Raw genomic sequence first — 12,388 nt, 5'->3', positions numbered from 1 at the left:
ACCTACTAGAAATCGAGGGGCATTGTACGGTTGTACTCTTTACTTAATGAAATTTATATTTATCGAAAAAAATAAATCGAGAGGCAAGATGGTAATTCAAGCATCATATATATTTAAAAAAATCCAATAATTTTGATGATTTATTATAATTTTAAATTAATTTCTTTTTCTAACATCTTCAATTCTGTAACGGACCGTCTCTACATACCCTCATCATTTCAAATTTAAATACATCATATAAAGCCAATACAATCCTTTTAATTTGGGGGTGAAATTTATTTTAGTTCTCGATATTTGATTCAATTTTAAAATAGTCCTGATTTTTTTAATTGACTTAAATTAGTCTATTTGATGGGTGATTTTTCCGTATTATTCTTGTGAATTTTTTCTATTTTTCATAAGAAAAATCATTCTAGTCTCTCACTTTTTATTTTAAATTTGCAAATTGGTCCCTGAGACATAAATTTAGAAAAATATAGCCGTTATAATTGGAATATTTTTTTCATTAGGCAATTATTTAGACATATAATTTGATAAAAAACATGTAAATATTTACACACGAGGGATCAAATTTCAATTCAAAATGAAAAGTGAGGGAAAAAAGAGAAAAGTTTGATAATGGTAAAATGAAAAAAATCACCCGTCAAAAGAGACTAATTTAAGGTTAATCTAAAATATAAGAACTATGTTAAAATTTAATTTAACTATTTGGGACTAAAAAGAATTTGACTCTTCTAATTTGGTGACGGTAAATATTATTTTATTAAAAAGCAATCAAAATAATTTATATTAGAATAATCAAATAATGAACATTATAGAAAAGTCGAGAAAAACTAGTTAGATATCAAATTTCAATATCATAATATACAAATATATATATATATATATATATTTGTATATTATGATATTGAAATTTGAAATAATTCCATCATTACAAAATCTTCATAGATCTAACCTTCTACCACACAACAAAAAAAATATAATATTATTGATAAAATATCAAGTGACAATAATTTTGATCTTATAATTATAATTACTAGTGCTAGAAATTGTGCGTAAAGTTATGATTATAAATAATTAGTGACACTATATCTTACTAATTATTTTTTATAACAACTTTATATGAAACTCTTTATCACTAATTTCTACTAATAACGACTTTTTTCTAGATGAATAGTCGTTGTTTTGTTCAAATTATAAATTTCATTATTCTAACAAAATAAAATTTCTTATCATTAAATATATATAATTCGTGACAGTATTAAACGAACACTTAATTTTTTCCCGCTAATTTTCTCTTTTTTTTTTTTGTAGTGCTATTTGAATTACACATCAAGAAATCGTTCATTGACCTCAGAATTTGTGAGGGAGGCAAAGATTGGCTTATATGCAATTTATCCCTTGTGTTATTTGAAAGTGTTCTAAGCGGGAAAAAAAAATGTGAAAAAACTACCCCTCAATATTTTCAAAAAATGGCAAAAACGCCCTCAACGTGCGTGGTGAATTACACCCATATTTTCATTTTTTTTAATTATAAAATAATAGTTTTATCCTTATTTTATAACCATTAGATCTCATCTCAGAAAATAAATGGGTCAGATCTCGTTAGTAGTATATATAAATTATAAATATATTTTAAAATTTTAATACATTTATATATAAATTTATATACTTTTTTAAAAGTTTATCTATTTATTTATATAAATATGCATATATAGAGAGAGGGAGGAGAGAGAGAGAGAGAAGAGAGACACATGATAGGCAAGGGATGGGGGGGAGGGGTGTTCAATTAAGTGGTCAAAAACTTAATTGAATTGGCGATTTTAGAAACTATTCAACAATATTTATTGAAGTAATATTACCATGATGAATATAACAAATATTCATCCTTGGCATAATGTGTTTGTTGTGTTTACTTATTATATTAAGTGAAGTTTTAACGTCATAAAAAATAACTATAAACCAATTGGATAAAACATGTAGTTAGACTACGCATTAGATGACAACGATAGAACCAACCCTTAGGGATCGGTTTGAAACGTTCCAAGTCCAGGACCTCAGATAGGACATTAAGTGTTTTAGAAAGACTTGTACTCATTGGATAAGTGTCATGTTTCATTAATAATAGAAATAGGCCGTCTACACAATTTTAGTAGATGAACTGACTTGCGAAAATCGCATATAGAAACCTTGGAGGCTTGGACTATATGACTGAAATTCCTAACTCCAATAGTTGGGATTGATCCTCGAACTTGAGGAATCATGTCAGCCGCATACATATGAAGGTTTTATCTTGGATTTGGTAAGAGTTGATCGTGTCTTTGTTATGGTTAGTATAAGCCTTGTCAAGTGCACTTAGAATATATATTGACGATTGTAGATTCCAAGAGAGAATTTGTTCATTGTCAGTATTTGATAGAATGTCTTCTACACACTTTGAGATACTTTAGACTCTTTACAAATCTTTGGCCAAAGAGATTGTCAAAAGGAATGGTTCCCTAGGTCGATCAATATAGTAAACACATATCGAGTATGAAGCATAGTTTGCCTATTCAAGAATGAAAATATATGCGCAATTTCATGCCCTACACTAAGGCTCAGAGACGATTGATGGAAGGATCGTACCTGTATGAAACTCGAAAGTCTAAATATCTATGCCAGCATTCACCTAAAGACTAGTCTCATGGACCATTGCTAGATGACTACCCATGATAATGAGCATTTTTTATTAAAGGTTCATAAGAAATAATTAATTAAAATTGAATTTAATCATCAATTATATTGCATGTAAGTTCAAGTCTACCTGAAGGTGAACTTAAAGAGTCATGTACAAACCAATGCAAAAGTGATGGAATTGATTAGGACTTTATTCCAGAAGAAGTAAATTAATTTAGTTTGATTAAATTAATTCTCCGAGAATATAAATGATTGGACGGATTATATGTGGGACAATTCTCTCTCTCTCTCTCTCTCAAGCTAGCCGAAAATCCCTTCTCTTCCTCTTGGTTCTTCTTAACTTTGAATCAAGTCAAGACCAGGAGTAAATCAAACACACTGATCAATAGTTTTTTTCTATTTGTCTTCCTAGATCTCATACTTTCTTGCAAGAGGATGTAGATCTCTTCCCGATGTGGTGCGTAGTGCTTTAGATGGATTCTATATTTGGATCTTCCATGAACAAGATCAGGACGACCCATGTAGCCGGTTACAGAAAACGAAAGAGGTAATGGTTTCATAATAATATATAATAATATATCTATGTTCCTTTTCGTTTTGTAGTCCATAAGCCATATGCATTATCTATGCTACTTTTATCTCTCATTTTAACACACCAAATGCATAGGAATATAGAAGGTATACACCTTGATTTGGATTTAATTGATTTTTAATGTCCGTGCTTTTTATGCTTTCGTTATATTCCTGAGTCAATCCATAATTTTCATGCCTGTGCGCACACGCGCTACTATCCAGGCACTGCCGACCGATCACACTCGAACAACTGGGCCATTCTTTCATCATCATTTATCAGAATTTTAGATTTTTATTTTCTGCATATTTTTAGAAACTATTCACTATGTTTGTTTTTGTTTTTGGCCCATCTTAACTTTTGCATGTTTGGATCATATTATCTTGCAGTTTTCTAACATGTTTTAAAGTGTTTTACTTTATTTTGCAAACTATGGCCCACTCTAATTTCTGCAACTAAATTATAGAACGTACGGCAAAAGAACGTCTTCATTCTATGGCAAAAGAACGTCTTCTCTCCACCTCTGATTTCACCGCCATCGTCGCCGTTCTGATGACCCACTGGCCGAGATGTATACCCGTCAATTCCCCTCCTCAAGGCGAACATTTCGGTATGTTTTGATTCAATTTTCATCCATCTTTCCAATTTGTAGTATATTTAACCACCTTCTACATTCAAACGTCAATTTGCCACCGTTTGAACGCCTTATGCCGGCGAACCACCACCATTCGTCTGCCCATCGTCCGTCGAGGCCAACGGACCCTCACCCATCGAGTTTCGACAACTGTACGACGAGATTGAGTTTCTTCACCGAAACGCCGATCATTTCACCGCCACAATTCTTCGCAGTTGATGGTGATTTCACAAAGGTTGGCTGATTTTCTATGTATTTTTGAGTGGATTCAATTTTAATTTTTTTTTTTTTGTAATTTATTGAAATGCCTTCAATTGAATTATTGAATCAATTGTATCACCAATATTATTGCTGCAACTGAGCATGTGCGCTTTTGGTTCGTTTGTGACTTTTTACCGACATATTATCAGCTTTTTTTTTGTTAGTTTTTACCATACTGTCAGATGTTGTGACTACAACAGTGCTCGTGTACATTTATGAATGATTCGATACTTTCAAAATATTTCACTATTTCGCCCGTCAAACAATAATGGTGGAGAGTATTCTCCTTCCTCTATATATTTATGTAACTTTAGATGAATTTTGCACTTTCACTCTTTCTTCTCATTCGCAAACATTGTACGAGTAGTCAATTTGGTTACTTTGCTTGGAGTAAAGCATTGCGTCGTAGTTGTTTACAAGCTTATTTCGTTGGAGATTTTCGTTGTTGGTGAAGTTTTGTCATCCATATAACATTGTCCATTACTACTTTTTGTGATTAAGGTATGTATATGAACTTTTGCTTTGTGGATCTTTGTTGTCTGTGTATGGATTCAATCGGGTATATAATATTGAGATGTAATTTGCTTCTACGATATGGCTTAGTCTGCAATTTGGTTAGGCTTAGTCTAAGTTGGAGAGGAGTTTATGTTTTAGAATTGATATAGCATGCTTTTGTTGTAAATATGATGTCATTTTTCCTTCAAATGGTTTGTGGATTTTGTTTATGTTGGGTTAATTCATACATATGTGTAGCCAATGTCTCTTTTGGTGGTCTCTTGTAAATTGATTGCTTTTTGTGACTTCCTTTCGACGTCCTTTATACAGTTTCGATACCTCATTTGGCCTCCTTGATTTAGGTTCTATTATTATAAAGTCAACATTTTTGTAGTTTCATTACTTGAACTGTATTCTTGGGACTGTTATAGAAGCCGTGATTGAACTAGTTTTTGAAATACTTGAATCTTGTTTTCTTTTGGTCATCCATTCTGAATCATGTTTTATTTTGGTCGGCTTATAAATTTCTTGTTTTGTTGGTTTCCTGCCATTGAAAGATAGTAGTATGGACTAGAGGTTAGCACATGACATATAATGAAAAACCCGTTATTAGTTCTTCAACCTATCCACATTTGAGTTTTCTTGGGCTGTCGATTGGACCATTTTTCACATTGCAATATCAGACGAACAATTCATAAAGGATCAATAATAATCTATAGAGATGGGAATTAGGTGGATTGTTGTGATGCGGGCACATTGCTTAATCCGGCATAAATATTTGTTGTTTGTTTATTATTACAGGTGTACAGGGGCTGACTTACCTTTTGTTTTTGTTTTTTTTTATCCCTCATTTGTGTTATTTGAGATATGCCTCTGGTTTTTCTATTTTCCAGAATTTCATAAGTAGTGCTTTTCTTCATACTGATATACTGGTTTCATTAGTTATTGGAATTTGTCATGTGCCAGCCTAGGATATTTTTCAGATACAGCTGTATCTCTCTAAAATGGATGGGCACACATGTACGTGCATATTGGACTGGCATATATGTCTACATTTCTGTGTTTGTTTTGGGGAAGGGGGTTTTTGTTGTCTTTTATTCTCAACTATATTGGGTATCCTCCCTAAATACTTGTTTACACCTTAGAAATAAAAAATTATTTGATTTTCTTTATCTCAAATATCAGATGAAAAATAATTATTAGTTCCTCTTAAAAATATCCTGTCATAGAGCTAAAGGCATTCAGCTTTGGAACCTATCCTGCGTGTTTATATTTAGGAATAACAAGAGAAGATAATTGGTCAACTTGTTATTCACTGCCTTCAAGTTATTGCCTTTGTTGTTTGTTTGTCTGAATGATTGATTTTGTCCTTAGACATTAATTCCATATGATAATGAAGAGGTTAGTGTCAGCCTTGCTTGTTCTGAAAGATAATATTTAGAAACATGTTTTTGTAGTTTGCCTTTATGGGTATTGTTTTTGAGGAGTATTATAGTGTAGGACATTGTAAGGGATATGTTATTATAGTGTAGGACATTATAAGATGTCTTAGACTTGACATGATTACAAATTTTATCTTTTTATTTGAAAAATTACCAATAATCCTCTAATTTTAACATACGTTTAACAACTAACATAATTCGTTGGCCATTGTTAGAAGCACATCCATTTGTTGTGGTGGAATGAATAAAATGTCTTTATATACTAAGAATTAAAATTTCTTTATTTTTTATTTTGTTATAATTTTTTTTTATGAACTAAGTGAATTATTTATTTTTTAATTTTTTAATTTTTTTCATCCATCCTGTATGGTTTTTTTATAAATTCTTAATTTATAATTTTTAAATAGACCAATTTTTGAAAAATAATATACACATGTATCTAGTAATTGGGTTTTTCCTTTTTGAATTTTTTTTTTGTTAAGGAGAAAAGTAAGTAAATTTTATTTATTTTACTTGGAGGATCGGAAATGTAGAGAACAAGGCCGGCCCACGTGCAGGGGACAATCTCTTTTAGTAAAAGTACAAAAGGCATGCTCAGTCTTATTTGCTAATGAATTACTGACACTCATTAACCTACTCATTTTATATATGAAATCAATTGTTAAATGGTAATTGAACAATTTAACTTTCCATAGCCAGTAAATTTAGAGTTTTGTGACTAATTATATTTAAAAATTCTTATAAATTATTTTTTAAAGTTTATAATAAATGAAAATTTATTATGAAACTAAATTCTTAAATTGTTTGTGTAAAATGATATAAGAAAATATTATCGCATATCTTTTTTAGCTTATAAGGACTTCTTTTAAAAAGAATATATATATCATATACTTAACGTTATCTTATATGATGTTTTAAACATTTATAAAATGGATAGGTACCTTCTTTCAATGAATTGCTAGAAATCAATGTCTGAAGGATGATTTTTTATCAAAATATGATCAATTATTTAAGTAAAGCATATTTTGTGAGATCAACTCAAGATTCATATTAATATATTTTGCCTAGTAAAATTGTTAAGTGTTATTTTCTATTTTCTTATTAAATATTAAAACTGTTTACATAGAGTTATCATGATTGAATTTTAAAAAAATAAGCATATAAAACAAATTTTGATATCATGAATAGATAATAAATTTGAATTAATATGACTCTACAACCTAAAAATTGTTTAAAATTAAAAAAATATAAAATTTTTTTGTCTCGTTGCAAAGATGCATCGGTCGGACGACATAGGTTCTTCGCATATGTCTCGCAGAGAAAATTCATTGGATCCAATATATGGAACGAATTTTCATCGAATTTATGCACGAAGAGTTTGTAAGCCACCGCCTGCAGTCATCAACTTTTTCACCCTCTGTCTGGGCTCGTATAACCGATGGGATGAATTCGGCATTCAACCCAAGTTATGTGTTTACCTCAGAACAACTCAAGGGTAAGCTGAACAGGATGCGTCGTGCATGGCGCCTGTTGAATGACCTTGTGAACAGGGGATATGGGTGGGGGTGGGACTATGATCGGAACACTGTTATAGATGAGTTTGGACATTTGGAGGAGCTCTGTCGGGCATTAACTTTTTCTATCTTAAATTTACATATAATGCGTACCACACCTAACATCTTGTTTGACCTCTAGTAAAGAAACATTCCACGTTTGCGACGTACATAAATTTCCTACTAACTGCCTAATGTAGGAAAATTCCAAGTATAAAAAAATAATTGAACATGGGATACCACACTTTGACCTGTGCACCCAAGTATTCGCAAGGAACACCGCAACGGGCGGCATTGCACGATTCTCCGCACAACCAACCCGAGCAGCCCAGACCGTATGTATCGGGGACGATCATCATATGATAGGTGAGAATTCAGGCAGTCGCCGTTCGCGGGAAGACTATGAAGATACAACATTTTCCGACACCCAGTCGATGCCGACACCTGGTGAATACTTTTCTACTGCGGGGGCACAAAGCTTTACATCACCATCTAGTAGCAAGCGCCCAACAAGGCGCGAGATGAGCGAATTGGACAACAAGAAGTGTGAGACACTGGACAAGTTGCAAGAGTCACTGCAGGGAAAGATTGACAGAACCAGCTAGAAAGCTACGGAGACTATCGAGCTTTGCGTAGATGAGTTGACAAAGTTTAAGGATCTGCCTGACATAATCTTCACCATAGCATTAGAGCGTTTTGATAGTCATAGCACTCGAACGATCTTCCTCCGTTTAGATGATGAGAACAAATTATTTTGGTTGTACTCATTGGGAAAGTAACTCATGCTTGTCATCTCGGACGACCATGGGTTAAATAGGTATTTGTGTTTAATTGGTGTGTTGTCATCTCGGACGACCATATTGTCCTTAATTGGTGTGTTGTCGCAATTGCTATGGGGCTGAACATCCCTACTCTGTTACTTTAAATTATTCGTCAGTTTATTATGATTGTTGATGCTTATTATCTAAACTCGAGATCCCATATTGTCGTTATTTTTTAAAATTTCAATTGCAGAACCATGGCGAGTGCGAGTGATAGAGCTGTTGAGTACACAAATTCCTCCATTGACAGCCCGGAGACACCCGGGACTCCAGGCAGCAACGAATCTATTGTCCCTGAAGAGTTTTATGCATTCAAAGATTTGATATGCCCGAAGTTGTTTAGAGAGACTGTACCTCGTAACACTAGTGCGCTGCAAGACGAAGGATAGGTAGTCGAGATAATGACAACCCCATACACTGGCAGGTTTTACGACAATATTTGCATGACAAAAGCATGCTTCTAAGCATTAGTTGATGCGTTAACTTCTAGGGGATTGTTGCCTCATGGTCAGACCTCGAGAGTTAGCTCCATTGAGGAGGTTGCACTCTTCATGCAGACGGTCGGCATGCATAAACGACCACGTGATAATATGGAGCGATTCCAACACTCACATGAGACTATTCACCGTAGATTCCACCGGGTGCTTTCCGCATTGTGCGCTATGGCACCCGAACTAATCACTCGCCCCAATTTTATAGACACTCATCCAAGGGTGGCTAGCAATCCAGATTTCTACCCATACTTTAAGGTACAAGTTGTATCATCATGGGTCTACTAGAGTCCGCCTTGCATTGTTGACGCTTTACTTGGCAATTCATCCATATAACTAATCTCCATTCATACTTTAACATTTCTTTCAACAAACCATAGGATTGTGTCGGAGCGATGGACAATACTTTGGTGCCTGCATGGGTCCCGCAGATAGATTAGAATTGATATCGGTCTCGTAAAGGGCGACTAGCACATAACATTTTGGCTATCTGTGACTTCGATATGAATTTTACGTATGTGTATGCTGGGTGGGAAGGGAGTGTGGCTGATGCCCATGTCTTGAACCATGCTATATCACAGGACCCAAATTTTCCTTTTCTCCAAATGGTGAGTAAACTAGTTAACATGATTCCATTATACACCATTAAAGGAGGACTAACAATTCTTATATTATCAATTCTGATGTTGATTTATGAAGTACTGCACGCAAGTATTATCTAGTGGATGCTGGATTTACAAACTACCAATATTTTCTTGCGCCTTACCGAGGTACTAGATACCACCTAGACGAGTATAGGGGTCATGGTCGCCGATACCGAACCTCACAGGACCTATTTAACCATGCCCATTCTCGTTTGCGAAATGTAATTGAGCATTGCTTTGTAGTACTGAAGAAGCTGTTTCCAATATTGCAGTGGGGGATACCGAGCTACCTTCTTCAGCACCAAGTGGATTTAGTTATCGCTTGTTGTACACTTCACAACTTCATCTGTAGGTTCAGTGATGATGACATCATTTTCAACGAACCAGAAGATGAAATTCCTCCTGATATAGATGCATTTTACCATAGAGGACATCTTACCGTGACCTAATTAGAAGCACAACGCATATTCTGTTGTAACATAACAATGCAGATGTGGGCATCTTATAATCCAACATAGGCATTGATAAACATAAAGTAATTACATCCGGATGTAATGTTAATGTGCAACTTTTGACTAGCGTGTAACAAGTACCAAATGATGATTATGAGTCAAAATTGGTTAGGGTCGTTACATTCAGCCCAGTGTACTACCTTTAAATGTGTTCAACATATAATTTAGATGTTCATAAGAATTTAATTATGGTATCAGCTCGGTGTATACATGTTTTATATTTTATACTCTAAGATTAGATGTTGCAAACCTGAACATAAACCAAACCAACGACATTTCTTACATAATTATTCTTGTTAACATTATTTTTCACAATGGTATGAGTATCTATTTTTTTCAGGCATGGCATATCGCAAATACTTGGAGCAGGCTGGCTTTCCACAGGAGGAGCATTGGACATTAAATGTTGAGCAGCGCTTAATGTGGATAATCGTTAACAACAACACCCTGGTCCCCATGAGAGACGATCATCGTGCGGAGGCACACATTTCTCAGTGGGTTCGTGCATTAAGATGGCATTTTGGGTAGCATTACACACGAGATCAGGTCCGTCAGAAATTTTAGAATTGAAGGAGCATTTTCGTCAGTTCCACGAAATCACTCAGATACCAGGGATTTATTATGACGTTGAAATATTTTGTATGGATTTTTCTGACGAGCTACGACCACGTACGACATGGGTATGACATGCTATCGCTTTAATTCAATCATTGCAACCTAACAACTGCCATTTTCAAATTAATATTTATTTTCAATGATTGGTTGTTAATATGAACCTATTGTATATCTACCCATTGGTTAGACGATACTACCAGTACCCAGAGCCTCATTACCCCAGCATGCTCGAGATATGGGGCCCAATTAGACTGCCGCTTGGTCCAACAGAGGTGCATAGTGATGGGGGGCATAGCCAGAGTAGTAATGCACCGCGTAGTTTTGTGAGAGGTGGTGAAGATGCCCCCATTATCATCTCGGGATCCACTGCAGCAACGAACCAAACGCATACTCATATTGCTAGTTGGGATGTAGTGGAACAGGTAGCTTGTGGGGATGGTGGCCCACGATTGGCGAGCAATATTTCATGAGTGCCACGTCGAAGTCTGGACATGGGTTCTGGAGTTGGCGGGATTAGATCATGGACAGATTATATTCGTCGCTTTGGCGTGCAATCCGACTGTGGAGGCCATTCGCATAGTGAGGGAGACAGTATAGCACGCTCACGGCGACCACAAGGAATTCCACCACGGCGATGTGACGGTCCTTAAGTAATAGTGGTATTGTTGTAGAATATATGAACCAGTCACATGTTGTCATATGTTAATTACAAAGTTAACGGAAACATGATTTTGTGCGTCTTTTATCATTCAATGACTGATGTGAACTGATTGTCGTAGTTTACTTGAACACTACTTTGTATTAATCCAAAATATATTTTCCAAACCATTGCAATATGTAGTTATAAATTTTAATTAGTTAATACTGGATTATGTGGATCTTCAAAATTATAAAAAATGAAGGATGCATTGGAGGGTTGATTTACATGTTAAAGGTTTGTATTTGATTTTTAAATACAAATATATTTCATTTTAACCACTTAATATTTTGTATGTAATACTTTTCTACATCATTCGAATAATTAAAAAATTTAAAAAGCACAAAAGAATATGTCAATTCTACGCAACTAATTCATATAATACCTTATTTCAATAATGTATTTAAATTTATCACCTTGCATAGAACGTCGAACAAAAATATTGTTAATGGATTACTAGAGTGCATTTAATTATTTATAAAAGTGTATTTATATAAATTATATTTTTTTATTTCCATACAAATATTATTAGAAAATACTATTTATTTTAATCCATTCACAACTAAATAAATTATATACATATTTATACATATATATATAAATATACATAAAAGAGACATGATTTGACAATGAACAGTACTTTTTGTTTCCCACTAACCAACATCAAACATAACATACTTATTTTATATTATCTCCAAAAACAAATCGAAGCATATATATTATCTCTAACTTACACCTATTTATCTTTATTTTCTCTTTCTATCTCCACAAACCACACAAAACAAATTAAAAACAAAGCCAAACATAATGATTAGTTTTTGGCTGGTTTTAATTTAGTTAAACTAGTTTTTTATATAAGTAAAAATAGCCTTAGATCATCTTGGAAATGATCTTCAAGAAAATATATATATATATATAGTACATTGGATACAGGCTGAATATCCATTTTTTTAATTGCATTGTTAAATGTGTATTT

General features: G+C 33.7%; 1 long non-coding RNA gene across 2 annotated transcripts; it reads left to right on the top strand.

Moving 5' to 3' along the window:
* Window positions 1–2,938: 2,938 nt before the first annotated feature.
* On the top strand, window positions 2,939–11,506 carry LOC110012575 (uncharacterized). 2 transcript variants are annotated; one of them, XR_002287785.2, is made up of 4 exons: window positions 2,939–3,223; window positions 3,714–4,116; window positions 10,441–10,780; window positions 10,903–11,506. It is a non-coding gene; the product is annotated as an uncharacterized LOC110012575 (long non-coding RNA). The 2 variants fall into 2 exon arrangements; XR_002287784.2 differs by lacking the exons at window positions 10,441–10,780; window positions 10,903–11,506 and having other exon boundaries at window positions 3,714–4,282.
* Window positions 11,507–12,388: the final 882 nt, after the last annotated feature.

The sequence above is a fragment of the Sesamum indicum genome, linkage group LG9, assembly GCF_026168435.1.
Source record: "Sesamum indicum cultivar Baizhima isolate 11 linkage group LG9, ASM2616843v1, whole genome shotgun sequence".
Classification (NCBI taxonomy): Eukaryota; Viridiplantae; Streptophyta; class Magnoliopsida; order Lamiales; family Pedaliaceae; genus Sesamum; species Sesamum indicum.
Note: the sequence above shows the minus strand (reverse complement) of the source record. Positions and strands in the feature narration are given on the sequence as shown.